The 20,985-nt window shown below is 40.9% G+C and overlaps 1 non-coding gene and 1 pseudogene across 1 annotated transcript; both read left to right on the top strand.

The window, feature by feature from the left end:
- Window positions 1-17,901: 17,901 nt before the first annotated feature.
- On the top strand, window positions 17,902-19,086 carry LOC103224290 (small ribosomal subunit protein eS1-like; annotated as a pseudogene).
- Window positions 18,960-19,095, top strand: LOC119618396 (small nucleolar RNA SNORA70). Its single transcript, XR_005234708.1, has one exon. It is a non-coding gene; the product is annotated as a small nucleolar RNA SNORA70 (small nucleolar RNA).
- Window positions 19,096-20,985: the final 1,890 nt, after the last annotated feature.

Below are 20,985 nucleotides of genomic sequence, written 5' to 3'. Positions count from 1 at the left end.
ACCACTATACACCTATTAAAATGGCTAAAATCTATAAAAAACTGTCAATACCAATTGCTGGCAAGGATACCAAACAACAGGAACTCTCATTCATTGCTGATGGGATGCAAAATGGCACAGCCACTTTAGAAAACAGTTTAATAGCTTCTTATAAAGTTAACATAGTCTTACCATACAATCCAGCAACCATGCTCCTAGGTATTTCAACTGATTTGAAAAGTTATGTCCACATAAACACTTGCATATGAATGTTTATTCATAATTCCAAAAAATTGGGGGCAATCAAGGTGTCCTTTAAAAGATAAGTGAATAAACAAACTATTGTACATCCATACAATGGAAAACTATTTAGTAATAAAAAGGAATAAACCATGAAGCTATGTAAAGACAAGGAAGAATCTTAAATGCATATTGCAGAGTGAAAGAGACCATTCTAAAAAGCTATGATTCCATTTATATAACATTCTGGAAAAGGCAAAACTATAGAGACATTTAAAAAAGATTAGTTGTTGCCAAGGGCTTTGGTTGGTAATGGTTGGGGATGTTGATTAGGAGAAGCACATGGGGAATGTTTTAAAGTGGTGAGCTTCTTTTATATGTTAATATAATGGTGACTACATAATGCCAGGTATTTGTCAAAACCCACAAAAGTAATTTTATGGCAAAAAGAATAAAACAATGTATGCAAATTTAAAGATATTTCAGAGATTGTAGGATCCCAGAATGAAATGCAACTGTGACATAAGAATCTAATTGTACCGCAATTATATGAAATAATCTCACGAAAGGTAGTTGAAGAATCAGTTAATGACCTAAGGAATTTGAAAATGAGTGGAGTCCATAAGACTAATGGCAAAAGCAACTGTACATAAGCACGCTATTATAGTTGATCTAGTAGATTTTCCCATGGGGTATGAATACATATACACAGCATACATGTATACTGGAATTGAACAGTTAAGTAAATGGATGATTGCTATGGTTTGAATATGTCCCCTAAAGTTCATGTGTTGGAAATTTAACCCCAAATGCAACAGTGTTGAAATATGGGACCTTCAAGAGGTGATTAGATCATGAGAGCTCTGTCTTCATAAACGGATTAATCCTGTTATCATGTGAGTGGGTTAATTGCCATGGGAGTGGGTTCCTTAAAAATGTGAGTTTGGCCCCCTCTTGCTTTCTCTGGCACATGCTTCCCGGCCATGTGGTGACTTCTATCATATGACATAGTTTTATTGCGGCACTATTCACAATAGCAGACTTGGAACCAACCCAAATGTCCATCAATGACAGACTGGATTAAGAAAATGTGGCACATATACACCATGGAATACTATGCAGCCATAAAAAAGGATGAGTTCGTGTCCTTTGTAGGGACATGGATGTAGCTGGAAACCATCATTCTCAGCAAACCATAGCAAGAATAGAAAACCAAACACCACATGTTCTCACTCATGGATGGGAATTGAACAGTGAGATCACTTGGACACAGGAAGGGGAACATCACACACCAGGGCCTGTTGTGGGGAGGGGGGTAGGGGTAGGGATAGCATTAGGAGATATACCTAACATAAATGACGTTAATGGGTGCAGCACACCAACATGGCACATGTATACATATGTAACAAACCTACACATTGTGCACATGTACCCTAGAATATAAAGTATAATTATTTAAAAAAAAAAAAAAGAAAAGAAAAGAAAGCCCTCACCAGATGTGGCCTCTTGATCCTGGACTTCCCAGCCTCCAGAACAATGAGTCAAATAAACTTCCATTGTTTGTAAATTACCCATTTGGTGGTATTTTGTTATAGTAACACAAAATGGGACTAAGACAATGATGGATGGTGCAAGTCAGGTTTCTCACCCTTTGGAGTGGGAGCTTACAGATCAGCAAGTGTAACAGGCTAGAATGATCTGTATGGTAATGAATTAGAGTTGGAGAATTCAATATGAAATCATCTTTAGCTTAACACAGACACAGATGAAGGAAAAAAATTAGAGGTATGTGCATATATACGTGAGTTAGTATACACACACATATTTCCTCACTTCAGCTTCCCTTTTATCAAAGAGCCTAGAGGCAAGGAAGCCCCAGAAGAAACTAGCACACCTAGTACCCAGATCGTGTTTTGTAATACCATTCTCCAATGAAGGGAACCAGGGCTTCTTGGGGAGATGGTTGATTCTAGAATTGAGGTAGAAAATATACAAGGTAAGTGTGGAGTATCTGGTAGTTCCAGGTGCTCAAGAAACAAAAACAGAAAACCACAATGGTCATAAGTCAAAGAGACATAGGAACTAGTTAGAGAGGCTTCTGCAGGCTTTACAGGAAGCATAGAGCTGGCATCTGCCTGGCTTCTACGGAGGCCAAAAGCAGCTTACAATCATGGAGGAAGGTGAAGCAGGAGCAGGCATGTCACATGTTCCTGCCATGTGATTTCTGGTTCTTATAAAATATTAAATCCATGAATTGACACTTCTGAAGTTATTTAAAGAAATTTGTCATAGGCTTTGAAACTATAAAGACAGCTCCAAAAATATTTTGGGTAGTTGCAACAACTTTGAACTAAGTGCCTTACATCTTAAGGTGAAAGCTCTGAAGGAAAACATTCATTTGCTGTTTAAGTTCTGGTAAACTTTATTTTAAACATAACAAAATGAATATTATAGTGAACTTATGTGAGGAATTAGTCAATGTATCTAGCATAAAAAGGTGAAGCAATTATCTAAATAATTGCTTTATTTGATCACTTGTGCTTGGACATGTTTCTTTCGTATTTTGCAACAGAGTTATACATACACAATGCGAAATGTGAAATACATTTATAAGCCTTGCTATAGAAAAATGGAGGTTCCTGCCTTCTCTTTCCCTGTTCTATTTTCTCTTCCCCAGAAGCATTCTATCATTTTTGGCTGATATTTTGATATTTACCTTCATGTCTCCAAATAGGATGCTTGCATAGCCTCTTGTCTTTTTCACAGTTTTAGGTGTTATCTACAGATCTATTGCAATAGAAGTTGAAGATCTAGCTTACTTCCCCTCCCTATGTCTCTACAACACATACACAACTTTTCCATTTCTTCATTCTCTATGTATATTTATACCCCAACTTAGTGTTTACATTATGATGATCATAGTAAATATTATTCATATGCCACGTGTCTCCCTATGTCATGTAGTAAACAGCTGTGCCATGTAGTCAACAAGTATTTCTTTTCCTTTCCTGCACAACTTTTTGGATTAATTAGTTTATATTATTGTTTGTTTTCTTGGGTTTCCCTGACTTGTTTATCACTAATGCAAGCCCAAACTCTGTCAATTGTCTAAATTTCTCTCAAGTATATTAAGATGTACTACATATTCTATCAATTTCTTCTCTTATTCTCAATTTTATCTTATGGAAGAAATTTTTCTGGGTGTGTTGCTTTGTCAACCCTGCACAATGATAGTTTGGGATCCTCCTTTACCATCCTCTTGGGATTCTCTTTGCCTTGTTCTTATGCTAATTATCCTGTACTATTCTTCGGTTTTGTTTTCTCATCTTTTTAATGGAGGAAATCCTCAGGCATTCTTCTGAGAAAAGGTACATGGGCAATAATTGAGATCGTACATGTCTGAAAACATCTTTATTTTATCCTGAAATTAGGTAGGTTTTCTACGTATAGAATTCGGGGTAGACATGATTTTTGCTTTATAATTTTAAACACATTGTTTCATTGCCTTTGAGATTGAAGTATTGTTATTTAAAAATATAATGTCATTTCCATTTCTAATCTGTTTTGTGACATGCACCCTCTTATCAGAGTTTCCTGTAGGCAGCAGTTTTCTGAAAGTCTGATGTGGATCTATTTTCATCATTTATGCTGGCATTTTAATGAGTTATTTCAATCTGGAGGATCATATGTTTCAGGTCTGAATAGTTGTCTTGTACTGTTTGTTTAATGATCCCCTCCCCTCTGCTGATAGCAGAATTCTAAGATTACCCCCATGATTTCTGCCTTTATAGAAACTCCTCTCCTTGAGTATGAGTGGAAGTTTGAACTTCTAACCAATAGAATATGGCAAAGGTATCACCAGTGGAGGCTGGAAAACTGGCTAGCCATATGCAGAAAACTGAAACTGGACCCCTTCCTTACACTTTATGCAAAAATTAATTCAAGATGGATTAAAGACTTAAATGTAAGACCTAAAACCAAAAAAACCCTAGAAGAAAACCTAGGCAATACAATTCAGGACATAGACATGGGCAAAGACTTCCTGACTAAAACAAAAGCAATAGCAACAAAAGCAAGGTTTGACAAATGGAATCTAACTAAACTAAAGAGCTTCTGCACAGCAAAAGAAACTGTCATCAGAATGAACAGGCAACCTATAGAATGGGTGACAATTTTTGCAACCTATCCATCTGACAAAGGATTAATATCCAGAATCTACAAAGAACTTAAACAAATTTACAAGAAAAAAACAAACCACCCCATCAAAAAGTGGGCAAAGGCCACCATCTGGGAACTGAGGAGTGCCTCTGCCCAGCCGCCCAGCTGACTGGGAAGAGAGGAGCGCCTCTACCTGGCCACCGCCCTGTCTGGGAAGTAAGGAGTGCCTCTGCCCAGGCCCCGCACAGTCTAGGATATGAGGAGCTCCTCTGCCTGGCCGCCCTACCGTCTGGGAAGTCAGGAGCGCCTCTGCCGGGCCACCTCACAGTATGGGAAGTGAGGAGCACCTCTGTCTGGCCGCCTCACAGTCCAGGAAGTGAGGAGAATATCTGCCGGGCCGCTGTGCAACCCTCCAGGTATGAAGTGACAGCCTTGTGTGTGATCTTTCTGCCCTCTCCAAGTTTGCATTTTCAACGTTAAAGTTTACTTTTTAATTAAAAAAAAAGTGGGCAAAGGATATGAACAGACACTTCTCAAAAGAAGACATTTATGCGGCCAACAAACATATGAAAAATAGCTCATCGTCACTGGTCATTAGAGAAATGCAGATCAAAACCACAATGAGATGCCATCTCACACCAGTTAGAATGGTGATCATTAAAAAGTCAGGAAACAACAGATGCTGGAGAGGATGTGAAGAAATAGGAACTTTACACTCTTGGTGGGAGTGTAAATTAGTTCAACCATTGTGGAAGACATTGTGGCGATTCCTCAAAGATCTTGAACCAGAAATACCATTTGACCCAACCATCCATTGCTGGGTATACCCAAAGGATTATAAATCATCCTACTACAATGACACATGCATACATGTGTTTATTGCAGCACTGTTCACAATAGCAAAGACTTTGAACCAACCCAAATGCCCATCAATGATAGACTAGATAAAGAAAATGTGGCACATATACACCATGGAATACTATGCAGTCATAATAAAGGATGAGTTCATGTCCTTTGCAGGGACATGGATGAAGCAGGAAACCATCATTCTCAGCAAACTAACACAGGAACAGAAAACCAAACGCCATATGCTCGCACTCATAAGTGGGAGTCGACCAATGAGAACACATGGACACAGGGAGAACATCACACACTGGTACCCGTTGGGGGATGGGCGACCAGGGGAGAGATAGCATTAGGAGAAATACATAATGTAGATAATGGGTTGATGGGTAGAGCAAACCACCATGGCACCTGTATACCTATGTAACAAACCTGCAGGTTCTGCACACATATCCCAGAACTAAAAGTATAATTTTAAAAAATAAATAAAAATAAGAAAACAAATTAAAAAAAGAATATGACAAAGGTGATGAAATAGCACTCCCCATAATTATATGATTTTACTATGTTATATGGCAAAGGCAAGAAATTTTGTAGATATAATATAGGACCCTAATCAGTTAATTTTAAGTTAGTTAATTAAAAGAGATTTTCCTGGGTATACCTGACCTGGTCAAATAAGCCATTTATTTATTTATTTGTTTGTTTGTTTAAGAGCAGGTTTTGCTCTGTCACCCAGGCTGGAGCACAGTGGTGCAATCATGGCTCACTGTAACCTCTAACTCCTGGGCTCAAGTGATCCTCCCACCTGCGCCTCCCAAAGTTCTGGGATTACAGGCATGTGCCACCACACCCAGCAATTGAGACTTTTAAAAGAAGGCGTAGAAGTGAGAGACTCTCTCGATAGCCTTGAAAATGCTAGCTACCATGGATTCTAGAGCTGAAAATAAATTATTTCTGCCAACAAATGTGTGAACTCAGAAAAGGACTCTTAGCCTGTGGTGAGACTCCAGCCCTAGCTAACTCCTTAATTGTAGCCTTGTGAGACCTTGAGCAGAGAAGCCAAGTGAGTGTATCTGAACTTCGGCCCATGGAAACTGTAGGGCAATACTTAATTCTAGTTTGTGGTAATTTGTTAGGCAGCAATAGAAGACTAACACATCTCCCCGCTTCACACACACACGTTTTTGTTGTTGCTCTCTGATTCTGAGACTCCTATTATTTGGATTTTGGATCTCCTTGGCTAATTATCTTTTTCTTTCTTTTTTTTTTTTTTTTTTTTTTAATCTCTTTTTTCAATACTCCACATCTCTGTTTCTCTGTTCCACACTCTGGGAAATTTCTTCAGAAATTTTTATCTTCCAGCCCTTCTGCTATGGTTTGAATGTGTCCCCACAGTTTATGTGTTAGAAACTTCATTCTCAATGCAACAGTGTGGGGAAGCAGGGGGTCTCTAAAAGGTAAATAAGCCATGAGGGCTCTGCTCTCATGAATGAATTATTGTCCTGATTTGGGGAATAGTTAGTTATCTTAAAAATGGACTCCTGATGAAAGGATGAGTTTCACTTTCTTCCTTTCTCTCCCGAGTGCTCTTGTGCCTTTCTGCTCTTCAGCCAGGCGATGAACTGTGATGAACTTATCAGATGTGGCCCCTCAATCACAGACTTCCCAGCCTTCAGAACCATGAGTCAAATAAATTTCTATTGTTTATAGATTACCCAGTTTCTGCTGTTCTATTATAGCAGCACAAAACAGACTAGGAAAACTTCCAATTTGTTTTCATTTCTGCTATCATACATATACTTTTAAATAATAGATTGTTTTATTTCTGTGAATATTCTTATTTATTATACAGTATATTATACTTGTTTCATGGTAGCAATGTTGTTTTTTATCTTTCTGAATATATTAATAATGTGATTTCTGTTTTATTTTGTTTTTGGAGTTTTCTTTTCCATGTAGGGTATGCATTTGCTCCAAGTTGCATTTATCTGCTGTTTTGCTTTGGTCCTTTTACCTTTCAAGTTAAAGGCTTCCCTAAAATTAAAAGGCAGTGGACATCTCTGAATGTGTTGGCGTGAGTTGGGAGTAATTGAGGCTGGAGGTGGGGAAGCAGCTTATCCAATCACAGTTTTTACTTTGGGGCATTCTAGCTTGGCTATTTTGTTGGGGAACTTAGAATGCTATTATCTTGAAACTTTTTTTCTTGAGCTGGTCAGGCTGTGGGGAAGGATTTTCCAATCTCCAGGCTAACGGTAAAAGTCTGTCAACTAGTATTCTGAAAGTCAGGTAGATAAAGAGGAGCAGGATTTTAAGCATTTAACATGCATTATTTTCCCTCAGCATCCTATCGTTACCTTCAAACCCCACCAACCAAAAGACTCTGTTTTATACCTTCCCCAGAGACTAGATCTCTGATCCTCTGCCAGGGTGAGAAGGTAGGGAGAGAAGAAAAATAGAGTGGTGGTTGCCAGATGCTAGGAGTTGGAGACACCACTGATGGATCTGACTGCTGTCATGGACTTTCAGCCAATCTTCCTATTTTTCCAGAGACTTTCTAGTGCTGTCAGTCCCAGAGCTTTGTGCAGCCTCTGGTGTAAAACTGAGTTAGTCTACAGCCTTTCCCTTTGCTGGCTTTGAGTTTTGAGACACAGTCTCACTCTGTGACCCAGTCTGGAGTGGCATGATCTCAGCTCACTATAGCCTCAAATTCTCCAGGCTCTGGTGATTCTCCCTCCTCATCCTCCCAAGTCACTTGGACTGCAGGCGCACGCTAACTTGTCCAGCTCATTTTTTAATTTTAGTAGAGATGCAGTTTCACCGTGTTGCCCAGGCTGGTCTTGAATTCCTGTAATCAAGCAATCCACCTACCTCGGCCTCCCAAAGTGCTGGGATTACAGGCATAAGCCACTGTGCCCAGCTTGTTATGTTCTTTTTACCACTAATTCACCTGCTTCTCAGTCTCTATATTGTTTACTTGTTTGTTTTGTTACACTCTTTTGTTCTCTCTGTCCTTATTGATTTGTGCTTCTTAAAAATGTGTCTTATTCTTATTCCAAAATTGACCACATAGTTGGAAGTAAAGCACTTCTCAGCAAATGTCAAAGAACAGAAATTATAACAAGCTGTCTCTCAGACCACAGTGCCATCAAACTAGAACTCAGGATTAAGAAACTCACTCAAAACCGCTCAACTACATGGAAACTGAACAACCTGCCCCTGAATGACTACTGGATACATAATGAAATGAAGGCAGAAATAAAGATGTTCTTTCAAACCAATGAGAACAAAGATACAACATACCAGAATCTCTGGGACACATTTAAAGCAGTGTTTAGAGGGAAATTTATAGCACTAAATGCCCACAAGAGAAAGCAGGAAAGATCTAAAACTGACACTCTAACATCACAATTACAAGAACCAGACAAGCAAGAGCAAACACATTCAAAAGCTAGCAGAAGGCAAGAAATAACTAAGATCAGAGCAGAACTGAAGGAGAGAGAGACACAAAAATCTCTTCAAAAAATCAATGAATCCAGGAGCTGGTTTTTTGAAAAGATCAGCAAAATTGATAGACCGCTAATAAGACTAACAACGAAGAAAAGAGAGAAGAATCAAATAGACACAATAAAAAATGGTAAAGGGGATATCACCACTGACCCCAGAGAAATACAAACTACCATCAGAGAATACCATAAACACTTCTACGCAAATAAACTAGAAAACCTAGAAGAAATGGATAAATTCCTGGACACATACACTCTCCCAAGACTAAACCAGGAAGAAGATGAATCCCTGAATAGACCAATAGCAGGCTCTGAGATTGAGACAATAATTAATAGCCCACCAACCAAAAAAAAATCCAGGACCAGATGGATTCACAGCCAAATTCTACCAGAGGTACAAGGAGGAACTGGTACCATTGCTTCTGAAATGATTCCAGTCAATAGAAAAAGAGGGAATCCTCCCTAACTCATTTTATGATGCCAACATTATACTGATACCAAAGCCCAGCAGAGACACAAGAAAAAAAGAGAATTTTAGACCAATATCCCTGATGAACATCGATGCAAAAATCCTCAATAAAATACTGGCAAACCGAATCCAACAGCACATCAAAAAGCTTATCCACCATGATCAAGTGGGCTTCATCCCTGGGATGAAAGTCTGGTTCAACATATGCAAATCAATAAATGTAATCCAGCATATAAACAAAACCAAAGACAAAAACCACATGATTATCTCAATAGATGCAGAAAAAGCCTTTGACAAAATTCAACAGCGCTTCATGCTAAAAACTCTCAATAAATTCGGTATTGATGGAACTTATCTCAAAATAATAAGAGCTATTTATGACAAACCCACAGCCAACATCATACTGAATGGGCAAAAACTGGAAGCATTCCCTTTGAAAACTGGCACAAGACAGGGATGCCCTCTCTCACCACTCCTATTCAACATAGTGTTGAAAATTCTGGCCAGGGCAATCAGGCAGGAGAAAGAAATAAAGGGTATTTATTCAATTAGGAAAAGAGGAAGTCAAATTGTCCCTGTTTGCAGATGACATGATTGTATATTTAGAAAACACCATTGTCTCAGCCCAAAATCTCCTTAAGCTGAGAAGCAACTTCAGCAAAGTCTCAGGATACAAAATCAATATGCAAAAATCACAAGCATTCTTTTGTTTTGTTTTGTTTTGTTTTTTGAGACGGAGTCTTGCTCTGTCGCCCAGGCTGGAGTGCAGTGTCCAGATCTCAGCTCACTGCAAGCTTCATCTCCCGGGTTTACGCCATTCTCCTGCCTCAGCCTCCTGAGTAGCTGGGACTACAGGCGCCTGCCACTTCGCCCGGCTAGTTTTTTGTATTTTTTAGTAGAGACGGGGTTTCACCGGGTTAGCCAGGATGGTCTCAATCTCCTGACCTCGTGATTCGCCCGTCTTGGCCTCCCAAAGTGCTGGGATTACAGGCTTGAGCCACCGCGCCCGGCCGCACAAGCATTCTTATACACCAGTAACAGACAACCAGAGAGCCAAATCATGAGTTAACTCCTATTCACAATTGCTACAAAGAAAATAAAATACCTAGGAATCCAACTTACAAGGGACGTGAAGGACCTCTTCAAGGAGAACTACAAACCACTGCTCAATGAAATAAAAGAGGGCACAAACAAATGGAAGAACATTCCATGCTCATGGATAGGAAGAATCAATATCGTGAAAATGGCCATACTGCCCAAGGTAATTTATAGATTCAATGCCATCCCCATTAAGCTACCAATTACTTTCCTCACAGAATTGGAAAAAACTACTTTCAAGTTCATATAGAACCAAAAAAGAGCCCACATTGCCAAGACAATCCTAAACCAAAAGAACCAAGCTAGAGGCATCATGCTACCTGACTTCAAACTCTACTACAAGGCTGCAGAAACCAAAACAGCATGGTACTGGTACCAACACAGAACAATGGAACAGAACAGAGCCCTCAGAAATAACACCACACATCTACAACCATCTGATCTTTGACAAACCTGAGAAAAACAAGAAATGGGGAAAGGATTCCCTATTTAATAAATGGTGCTGGAAAAACTGGCTAGCCATATGTAGAAAGCTGAAACTGGATCCCTTCCTTATATCTTATACAAAAATTAATTCAAGATGGATTAGAGACTTAAATTTTACACCTAAAACCATAAAACCCTAGAAGAAAACCTAGACAATACCATTCAGGACATAGGCATGGGCAAGGACTTCATGTCTAAATCACCAAAAGCAACGGCAACAAAAGGCAAAATAGACAAATAGGATCTAATTAAACTAAAGAGCTTCTGCACAGCAAAAGAAACTACCATCAGAGTGAACAGGCAACCTACAGAATGGGAAAACATTTTTGCAATCTACCCAACTGTCAAAGGGCTAATATCCAGAACCTACAAAGAACTCAAACAAATTTACAAGAAAAAAAAAAAACAACCCCATCAAAAAGTGGGCAAAGGATATGAACAGACACTTCTCAAAAGAAGACATTTATGCAGCCAACAGACACATGAAAAAATGCTCATCATCACTCGCCATCAGAGAAATGCAAATCAAAACCACAATGAGATATGATCTCACACCAGTTAGAATGGCAATCATTAAAAAGTCAGGAAACAACAGATGCTGGAGAGGATGTGGAGAAATAAGACCACTTTTACACTGTTGGTGGGACTGTAAACTAGTTCAACCATTGTGGAAGACAGTGTGGCGATTCCTCAAGGATCTAGAACTGGAAATACCATTTGACCCAGCCATCCCCAGGTATATATTACTGGGGATATACCCAAAGAATTATAAATCATGCTGCTATAAAGTCGCATGCACATGTATGTTTATTGTGGCACTATTCAAAATAGCAAAGACTTGGAACCAACCCACATGTACATCAATGACAGACTAGATTAAGAAAATGTGGCACATACACACCATGAAATACTATGCAGCCATAAAAAAAGATGTGTTCATGTCCTTTGTAGGGACATGGATGCAGCTGGAAACCGTCATTCTCAGCAAACTATCACAAGAACAGAAAACCAGTGCCACATATTCTCACTCATAGGTGGGAACTGAACAATGAGAAGACTTAGACACAGGAAGGGGAACATCTCACACTGGGGCCTGTCATGGGATGGGGGGAGGGAGGAGGGATAGCATTAGGAAATATACCTAATGTAAATTACGAGCTAATAGGTGCAGCACACCAACATGGCACATGTATACATATGTAACAAACCTGCACATTGTGCACATGTACTCTAGAACTTAGAGTATAATAATTTTTTTTAAGTGTCTTATTGCCATTTCTGGGGTTTGAAAAGAAAGTAAAAGTAGATGTATATATTCACTTTGCCATATTTACCATAAATCTGTTAATATTTTACTTGAATAATTTTCTGATTTTTCACAGGAAAAGATACTTCAGATAACTGCTTTGAATAAAAACAGGCCAAAAACCCTCCTGCCCTATGTTTTCTGGGATTTATATGAGAAAGTACATTCATTCTGTTTTTCATCAAACCTTTGACTCAGGTCAGTAAGTTGATTAATCAATTTTAGAAAATAGTTCTTTTCTCTGGGAAGATTTTTTTTAAAAAGTCAATAAATAGATGGACTTTGAAAGTAGTAAATGCCCTTTCACTGATAATTAATTTTTCATGCTCACAGAAAACCAGCAGCTTCCATCTGCAGATTATTTTGGAAGACTCTTGCCTGAAGTTGACGTTTCTTTCTGTTAGCACCGGTGTGTCCGGAATTGGTGGGTTCTTGGTCTCGCTGACTTGAAGAATGAAGTCACGGACCCTCACTGGGAGTGTTACAGTTCTTAAAGATGGTGTGTCTGGTGTTTGTTCCTTCAGACGTTCAGATGTGTCTGGAGCTTCTTCCTTCTGGTGGGTTCGTGATCTTGTTGGCAGGAGCGAAGCTGCAGACTTTCGCAATGAGTGTTACAGTTCTTAAAGGTGGCACATCTGGAGTTGTTCATTCTTCCCAGTGGGTTCGTGGTCTCACTGGCTTCAGGAGTGAAGCTGTAGACCGTGGCAGTGACTGTTACAGCTCTTAAAGGCAGCATGGACCCACAGAGTGAGCAGCAGCAAGATTTATTGCAAAGAGCAAAAACAACAAAGCTTCCACAGTGTGGAAGGGGACTGGAGCTGGTTGTCCCTGGCTAACCCGGGTTGCCACTGGCTGGCCTGGGCAGCCTGTTTTTATTCCCTTGTCTGGCCCCACCCACATCCTGCAGATTGATCCATTTTATAGAGAGCTGATTGGTCCGTTTTCACAGAGTGCTGATTGGTACATTTACAATCCTTGAGCTAGCTAGACACAGTGCTAGGCGGAAAAGTTTTCCAAGTCCCCACTAGGTTAGCTAGACACAGAGTTAGCTAGATACAGAGCACCGACTGGTGTATTTACAAACCTTCAGCTAGACACAGAGTAATGATTGGTGTATTTACAAACCCTGAGCTAGAAACAGAGTGCTGATTGGTGCATTTATGATCCCTTAGCTAGATATAAAAGTTCCCCAAGTCCCCACCAGACTCAGGAGCCCAGCTGGCCTCACCCAGTGGATCCCGCACAGGGGCTGCAGGCAGAGCTGCCCGCCAGTCCTGAGCTGCGCCTGCACTCCTCAGCCCTTGGGCGGTCGATAGGACCGGGTGTCACGGAGCAGGGGGCATTCCCCTCGGGGAGGCTTGGGCTGCACGGGAACCCACAGTGGAGGAGGGGTTTGGGCATGGTGGGCTGCAGGTCCTGAGCCTTACCCCATGGGGAGACAGCTGAGGCCCGGTGAGAACTCGAGCACAGTGCCATCGGACCAGCACTGCTGGGGGACCTGGAGCAACCTTTGCAGCTGCTGGCCTGGGTGCTAAGCCCCTCAATACTCTGGGCCAGTGATGCCAGCCAGCCGCTCTGTGTGCGGGGCCCGCCGAGCCGGCGCGGGCGCCCACGGGAATTCACACTGACCTGCGAGCGCCTTCCGCAGCCCGCCCGCACTTCTCCCTCCACACCTCCCTGCAAGCAGAGGGAGCCGGCTCCGGCCTCAGCCAGCCCAGAGAGGGCCTCCCACAGTGCAGTGGCAGGCTGAAGGGCCCCTCAGGCACCGCCAGAGTAGATACCCAGGCCAAGGAGGCACCGAGAGTGAGGGCAGCTAGCACATTGTCACCTCTCACTGGCTTCATTCCGTTGTTGACAGCCTAGTCTGTCAAACTAGAAGAGCCACTGACAGAAGTGATGAAGAACCAACATTGCATCTGCTTTATTTTTTTTTTTTTTAGTACTTGTTCACATAGAAAGTATCCAAGACAAAATTCAAGCTAATTTGTAGATGTGAAAAAATGTTCATAATGTAAGGCATTATCTCCCTAAAAATGTTATCATTTGTATTTGACAAGTTCAAAGTTGAGAACATCATCAAAAAGATGATCATAACTGCTATTGAAAAATTTATGTCTCTAGGAGCATTTTAAACGTGTGTTGAATTTCCCCAATATTCCTAACCTTGGTAGAGATGACCCTCCAATATTTGTTTATGTTTTTGCTTGAAGAACTCTTAGGAAATTCACCTCCCTGAGGAGAGTCCCAATATTGTATTTGAGGGACACTCTCTAAGTCATAAATCTCCTGTGTCTCTGTGTAATGTCACTTCCTTCCGAGAGGCCTTTCCTGCCCATCCTATCCAAAATAGCTCCTGGCCTGAAGCCTGTAATTCTCTCTTTTGCTTCCTTTATAACACGTATCTGAACTTATGTTGCCTATCATTTGCCTCCCTTTAACTATCTAGATACCCCCTACCAGAGGTAAACTCCACAAAGGCAAGGGCGTTGTTTGTCCTGCTTTTTCTGTACCCCAGCTGCAACACCGTAGTCTTCACATTTCTTCAGTCTGACTGCTTCCTTGGTCGTTACTTGCTCCTTCACATTCTTCCTGCCCCAGTTCACCTTCTCAGACAGACCTCTTTAACCACAGTCCAAAGTCTAATGACAATCTATTTCCTTCAGGGCCTTCAGTTGCAAGAAATCAAAAGTGACTTCAGTTGGTTAAGCAGAAAAAGAGTAATACAAAGATGTTTTGTGGCTTACAGAATTGTTGAGAGGGCTGGAGAGCTAGGCTTGGGCTCAGCTTCCAGAATAACATCTAAAGCTATATTGCAGAAGCAGAACTTATCTGATGAAGGAGTAATTCTAGCTACCAAAGGCAAGTTGGCTGTTTTGTGCTGTATATTACCTTGTAGCCCCAGCTACTATTACAGGAGGGAGGGAGATAGAGAGTGAGAAAGAGATAGTGGGAAAGAGGGTTGGAGGGAGGGAAAGAAGGAGGAAGGGAGGGAGGGAGAGAGAGAAATTTCCTGAACTCTCCTTCTCTTTTGCATCAGTAGCCTCTAATTTAAATTCTAGCATGGCTGTATTATTAGTGGAGCCCAAGTCAAATACCCGTCTCTAGCTGGAAAGAGATACATAAATAACTCCTATAGGGGGAGCTAATCTTTGCCTAACGCCAAAATTCATGCATTAGAGCATTCTTAAAGCATTAAAAAGTTGACAGATGAGTCCATTATAGTCCCATTCACATCACTTCATTCATTTCCTTCCCACCTCTTATTAGCATATTTAGATGCCCTGTTATTTATATTTATTTTTATTTTCACTAGAATACAAGCACAAGGAGGATGGGAATTTTATTAGTTTCCTATTGGCTGTTGTGATTAGTTACCACAAATTGAGTACCTTAAAATAACACAGAACCTATCATCTTACAGTTCTGGAGATCAGAAATTTGACACAGGTCTCACTGGGACAAAAGCAAGATGTTGTCAAGGCTGTGTTCCTTGTCTTATTGCCTCTCTTTCCACTTCAAAGCCAGCAACAGTGGGTTGAGTCCCTTACATTTTTTTTTTCTTTTTTTTTTTTTTTTTAATGTAGACAGAATCTCACTCTGTCCTCCAGGCTGGAATGCAGTGGCATGATCTTGGCTCACTGCAACCCCCGCCTCCTGGGTTCAAGCAATCTTCTAGCCTCAGCCTCCCAAGTAGCTGGGATTACAGGCCTGTGCCACCACACCCAGCTAATTTTTGTATTTTTAGTAGAGATGGGGTTTCACCATGTTGGCTAGGCTGGTCATGAGCTCCTGAGCTCAGGTGATCCACGTGCCTCGGCCTCCCAAAATGCTGGAATTACAGGCATGAGCCACCACGCCTGGCCTCACATTTTTAATCTATCCTTCTTTTATCTCCTCTTTCTTCCAGCATGAAAAAGGTTCAGATTTTAAGGACCCATCTGATTAGATTAGGCCCACCTAATCCATGATAATATTCCCATCTCAAAGTCCATACCCTCACATCTGCAAAGCCTTTTTTAAATTTTAATTTAATTTATTTTATTTTTTGACACAGAGTCTCTCTCTTTTGCTCAGGCTGGAGTGCAGTGGCGTGATCTAGGCTCACTGCAAGCTCCCCATCCTGGGTTCAAGCAGTTCTTGTGACTGAGCCTTGCGAGTAGCTAAAATTACAGGCACACGCCACCACGCCCTGCTAATTTTTGTGTTTTTAGTAGAGATGGGGTTTTGCCATATTGGTCATGCTGGTCTCAAACTCCTGGCCTCAAGTGATCTGCCAACCTTGACCTCCGAAAATGCTGTGATTACAGGCTTGAGCCACCACGCCCAGCCCTCAATAACTATTGATGAGATGAAGAAACCTAGATAATGGCAGAGTTGGATTAGCTTCTCTGTGCTCTCTGTGCCTTACACTCAGTCAGACTTCTCTGGGGCCAAGTCTGGTAGTAGAGGGGGATGTTTAAAAGGCAAAATTCTATCAACAGCCTATTGGGAGAAAAGCTGAGTGTTTGGAGAGAAGCTGAGGCAGGGCTTCCGTGTCTGCTAGACTTGCTGGCTTCTTGCTTCTAGCACTCCTGTTATCTCAAGCAGCCATGTATTTCTCATTCACTTGATACACTGTTTCCTTTCAACCCCCATATCCTCACCACTTGTTTATTTGTTTGAGCACCAATAAATAGCGTGGGCTCCCAGAGCTTGGTGCCTTTGCAGCCTCCACACTTGCTATGACCCCCTGGTCCCACTTTCTCTCTCAAATTGTCTTTTTCTCAATCCTTTGATTCTGCTGGACTTCTTCTCCCCCATGACCTGGTGTTGGGTCTGATCACCCCAACAACAGCCCATATGGGAATGGCTGGCAGGGATGCTTCACCTAGAATCATTTTGACCTGGAATGCTGGGTCCCATATTTTCTACTTGTCCTGGCCATACAAGCCCTTGTCACTGGCAGTCAGATGTAGATCATAGAAAAATCCTTGGAAACTTGGGGGTCCCAGTAATGAATGGGAATGCTGAGACCAATCACACTCTTACAACCAATTCAAGGTACTCTCAATTCAACTAAACCATGGCACTGTGACTGCTCAGAAAACTGAACGTGTGTATTTAGTATTTTCCCCAACAAAGCCCTGTAAAACATCCTCGTGCATGTGCCGAAGTGTGTGGGTGGACTGAGACCACACAGTTATCATGGCATCTCTTCCCATAGAGTTGATTTTAATACTAGCAGGTATTTTAAAGCATTGCTTAGATGTAAAACAAACATGAGGTCAGGTGCAGTGGCTCATGCCTGTAATCCTGGCACCTGGGGAGGCCGAGGTGGGTGGACCATTTAAGTCCAGGAGTTCAAGGCCAGCTTGGGCAACATGGCGAAACCTTGTCTATACAATAAAAAAATAAAAAAATAAATTAACTAGGCATGGTGGTGAGTGCCTGTAGTCCCAGCTACTTGGGAGGCAGAGGTCAGAGGACGCTTAAGCATTGAGGTTGAGACTGCAATGATTCATAATGGCTCCACCGTACTCCAGCCTGGATGACAGAGCGAGACTGTCTGAAAACAAAAACAGAAACAATAAAAAACATGAACCTGTTATAGGGTGGTATATAATAATTGCTTAAATTTTTAAGGAAAACAACCACAAGATTTTAAAGGCATTTCAGACTCCTGCCTTGACTTACCCTCAACAGTTCTCTTTTACCCTTCCATCACTGGTGTAATTCTGTTGATTGAGTTTTGCCTCTCAAAACTTTCTCCTTTACTACCAGTTAGGGGTACTTTGGTAGAAAATGTTTTTTAAAAAAACTGTTCCAAACCTACCTAAAATATCAGCTATCTGGCTCATGATATGGTCTGACATAGAACAGACAGAAAGACTGTCCTGTCAGACCATATCATGAGCCTGAACATATAAGAACATATAACAGCCTTTCTGTCTTTCTGGGGCTAGAACGATCACTCATGAAAGATTACTAAGAGGTGATATTTTGTAGACATTATTCAAGGTTGACAAAATCCAAATTCTTGCTTTTTGGGTCTCTGAACAGCACCATGGTGGCTGGCAAGAATAAGTGTCTTATGAAAGGCAGCAAAAAAGAAGCCAAGAAGAAAGGGGTTGATCCATTTTCTAAGAAAGATTGTTATTATGTGACAGCACATAATGTTCAATATAAGGAATATTGGAAAGACACTAGTTACCAGGATTCAAGGAACAAGAATTACACCTGATGACCTTAAGGGTCATGTGTTTGAAGTGAGACTTGCTGATCTGCAGAATAATGAAGTTGCATTTAGAATAAACAAGCTGATTACTGAAGATGTTCAGGGCAAAAACTGCCTGACTGACTTCCATGGCATGGATCTTACCCGTGACAAAATATGTTCCATGGTCAAAAAATGGTAGACCATGACTGAAGCTCATGTCAGTGTCAAGACTACCAATGGTCATTTGCTTGGTTAGTTCTGTATTGATTTTATAGAAAATGCGACAGTTAGATACGGAAGACCTCTTATGCTCAGCACCAACAGGTCTGTCAAATTCAGAAGGAGACAACAGAAATCATAAACAAAGAAGTATAGACAAATGACTTCAAAGAAGTGGTCAATAAATTGATTCCAGACAACGTTGGAAAAGACATAGAAAATGCTTGCCAATCTATTTATCCTCTTCATGATGTATTCATTAGAAAAGTAAAAAGCTGAAGAAACCCAAGTTTGAATTGGGAAAACTAATAGAGTTTCATGGTGAAGTTAGTTGTTCTGGAAAAGCTACCAGGGACAAGACAGGTGCTAACGTTAAATGAGCTGATGGATATGAGCCACAAGTCCAAGAATCTGTTTAAAGTTTGATTTTAATAGTGGCAAATAAAAAAGCCTATTTGTCTGCAGCCAGTTAAGTTGATCGAGCTCTTTTCCTCATGGAGGCTTGGTGTGCAATGACTGCAAACAGCAGGTTCCTTGGTAGTGTACGCAGCCTGTTTCTTGTATGGGTTGCCTCTAAGGGTCCTTGGAGATAGCCCTTTCCAAGGTATGTTCATGTCTCTGACCTTATGCTGTCCCTGTGTAGGCTGTAGACAGGTATGCAAGGTGCCATTGGAAAGCTTCAGAGCATCATAGCCTGGGTTCGTATTGGCCAAGTCATCAGGTCCATCTGCACCAAGCAGAACAAGGAGCATGTGATTGAGGCCCTACACAGTGCCAAGTTCAAGTTCCTGGCTGCCAGAAGATCCACATCTCAAAGAAGTGGTACTTTATCAAGTTCAATTTGAATGAAGTTGGAGACATGGTGGCTGAGAAGTAGTTCATTCCAGATGACTATGGAGTCAAATACATGCCCAATTGTGGCCCTCTGGACAAATGACAAGCTCTCTACTCATGAAGGTTTCCACTGTGTGGCCATCTCCTAATGCCAAACAATAAATCCTACTTCCTATCAAAAAAAAAAAAAAAAAGTGTTCCGTTTGTGCGGGGGGGAAAAATCCAAATTCTTTAATAAGGTTTCTAAGTTCACAGATTCCTGGAACAATGAATTGGACACCAAGATCCTTAGGCAATAAGAACACAATGTTTTCCTTGGTCACTCCTCTCCTACTTTTCTCTAGACACCCAAACCCCTAAGGTAACCATGAGCTTTTCATGGTGGCATCATTCCTTGGAATTCTCAGTTCTCTAATCTAGTGCCTGACAGGAAATGAGTACTCGATATTTGTTGGCATTGCATTCTGGGACACACTCCCCAGATTCTCCATGTTCTAAAATGACCTCTCACTTTTTTATTGTTATTTCTCTGTTTTCAGCCCTGCAACCTCACCATGAACAATAAAACTGAGCTCTCGCTAACTCCCATAACAGAGAACCAAGAAAATTGATTATTCATCTAAAGTAATTCTTACTAAAATATGAATGGCTGGAAAGTATATTAGCTTATATTTTGAAAGTAGAAAAGATATTCAAATTATTTCATTCAATACGGTAGGAATTACATCTGTTTTGTTCATTCTCAGATCTCTAATCCAGTGCCTGACAGGAAATGAGTACTTGATACTTGTTGGTTGACTCGGAGAATATTTGGAGATGGTAGCTTCGAGTGAGGAAGGTACTTTAGTAGTCAAGTTTTTGTTTCACTGCCTGTGTTCTTACTTATTTTGGCAGACATACAAATAAGGCCAATAGTTTTGTAGTATTGACTGTTTTTCACTACTTGTAGCTAAAGATTTCTCTCATCTATATTGTTGCATAATTATATGTTGGGGTTTTGTGTTGGGGGGGAAATGAATGTTTTGACTTAGAAATGTCTCTTCCTGCGAAAGATGTTTTAAAATTTTTCTTCTAGACCTGTTTGGACATACCCTAATAAAAGAATAAGCTCATGGGTGGGGAATTCTAATGCAATTATCTATAGCATTTAACACATGGCAAGTGATCAATAAACACTGACTGAAATGAATTTATTTATTTATTTATTTTTGACAGAGTCTCACTCTTTTGCCCAGGCTGGAGTGCAGTGGTGTGATCTTGGCTCACAGCAACCTCTGCCTCCCCGGTTCAAGTGATTCTCCTGCCTCAGTCTCCTGAGTAGCTGGGATACAGTCACCTGCCACCATGCTCAGCTAATTTCTGTATTGGTAGTAGAGATGGGGTTTCACCATGTTGGCCAGGCTGGTCTAGAACTCCTGACCTTAGGTAATCCACCCGTCTTGGCCTCCCAAAGTGCTGAGATTACAGGCATGAGCCACCGTGTCCTGCTGAAATGAATTTGAAAGGCAATGTGGTAAAATCCAGAGCCTAAAATAAAACTCGAGGTTCTCAATCCACACTCAGCCAATTGTGTGATCGAGTTCAAGTCATTTAACTACTTTGATGAGTGGTTTTCTCCCATTATTTCCACATCCTGCTCCAAGCCCACTAA

The sequence above is a fragment of the Chlorocebus sabaeus genome, chromosome 4 (genome assembly GCF_047675955.1).
Source record: "Chlorocebus sabaeus isolate Y175 chromosome 4, mChlSab1.0.hap1, whole genome shotgun sequence".
NCBI classification, from domain to species: domain Eukaryota; kingdom Metazoa; phylum Chordata; class Mammalia; order Primates; family Cercopithecidae; genus Chlorocebus; species Chlorocebus sabaeus.
This window is presented reverse-complemented; position numbering and strand designations above follow the sequence as displayed.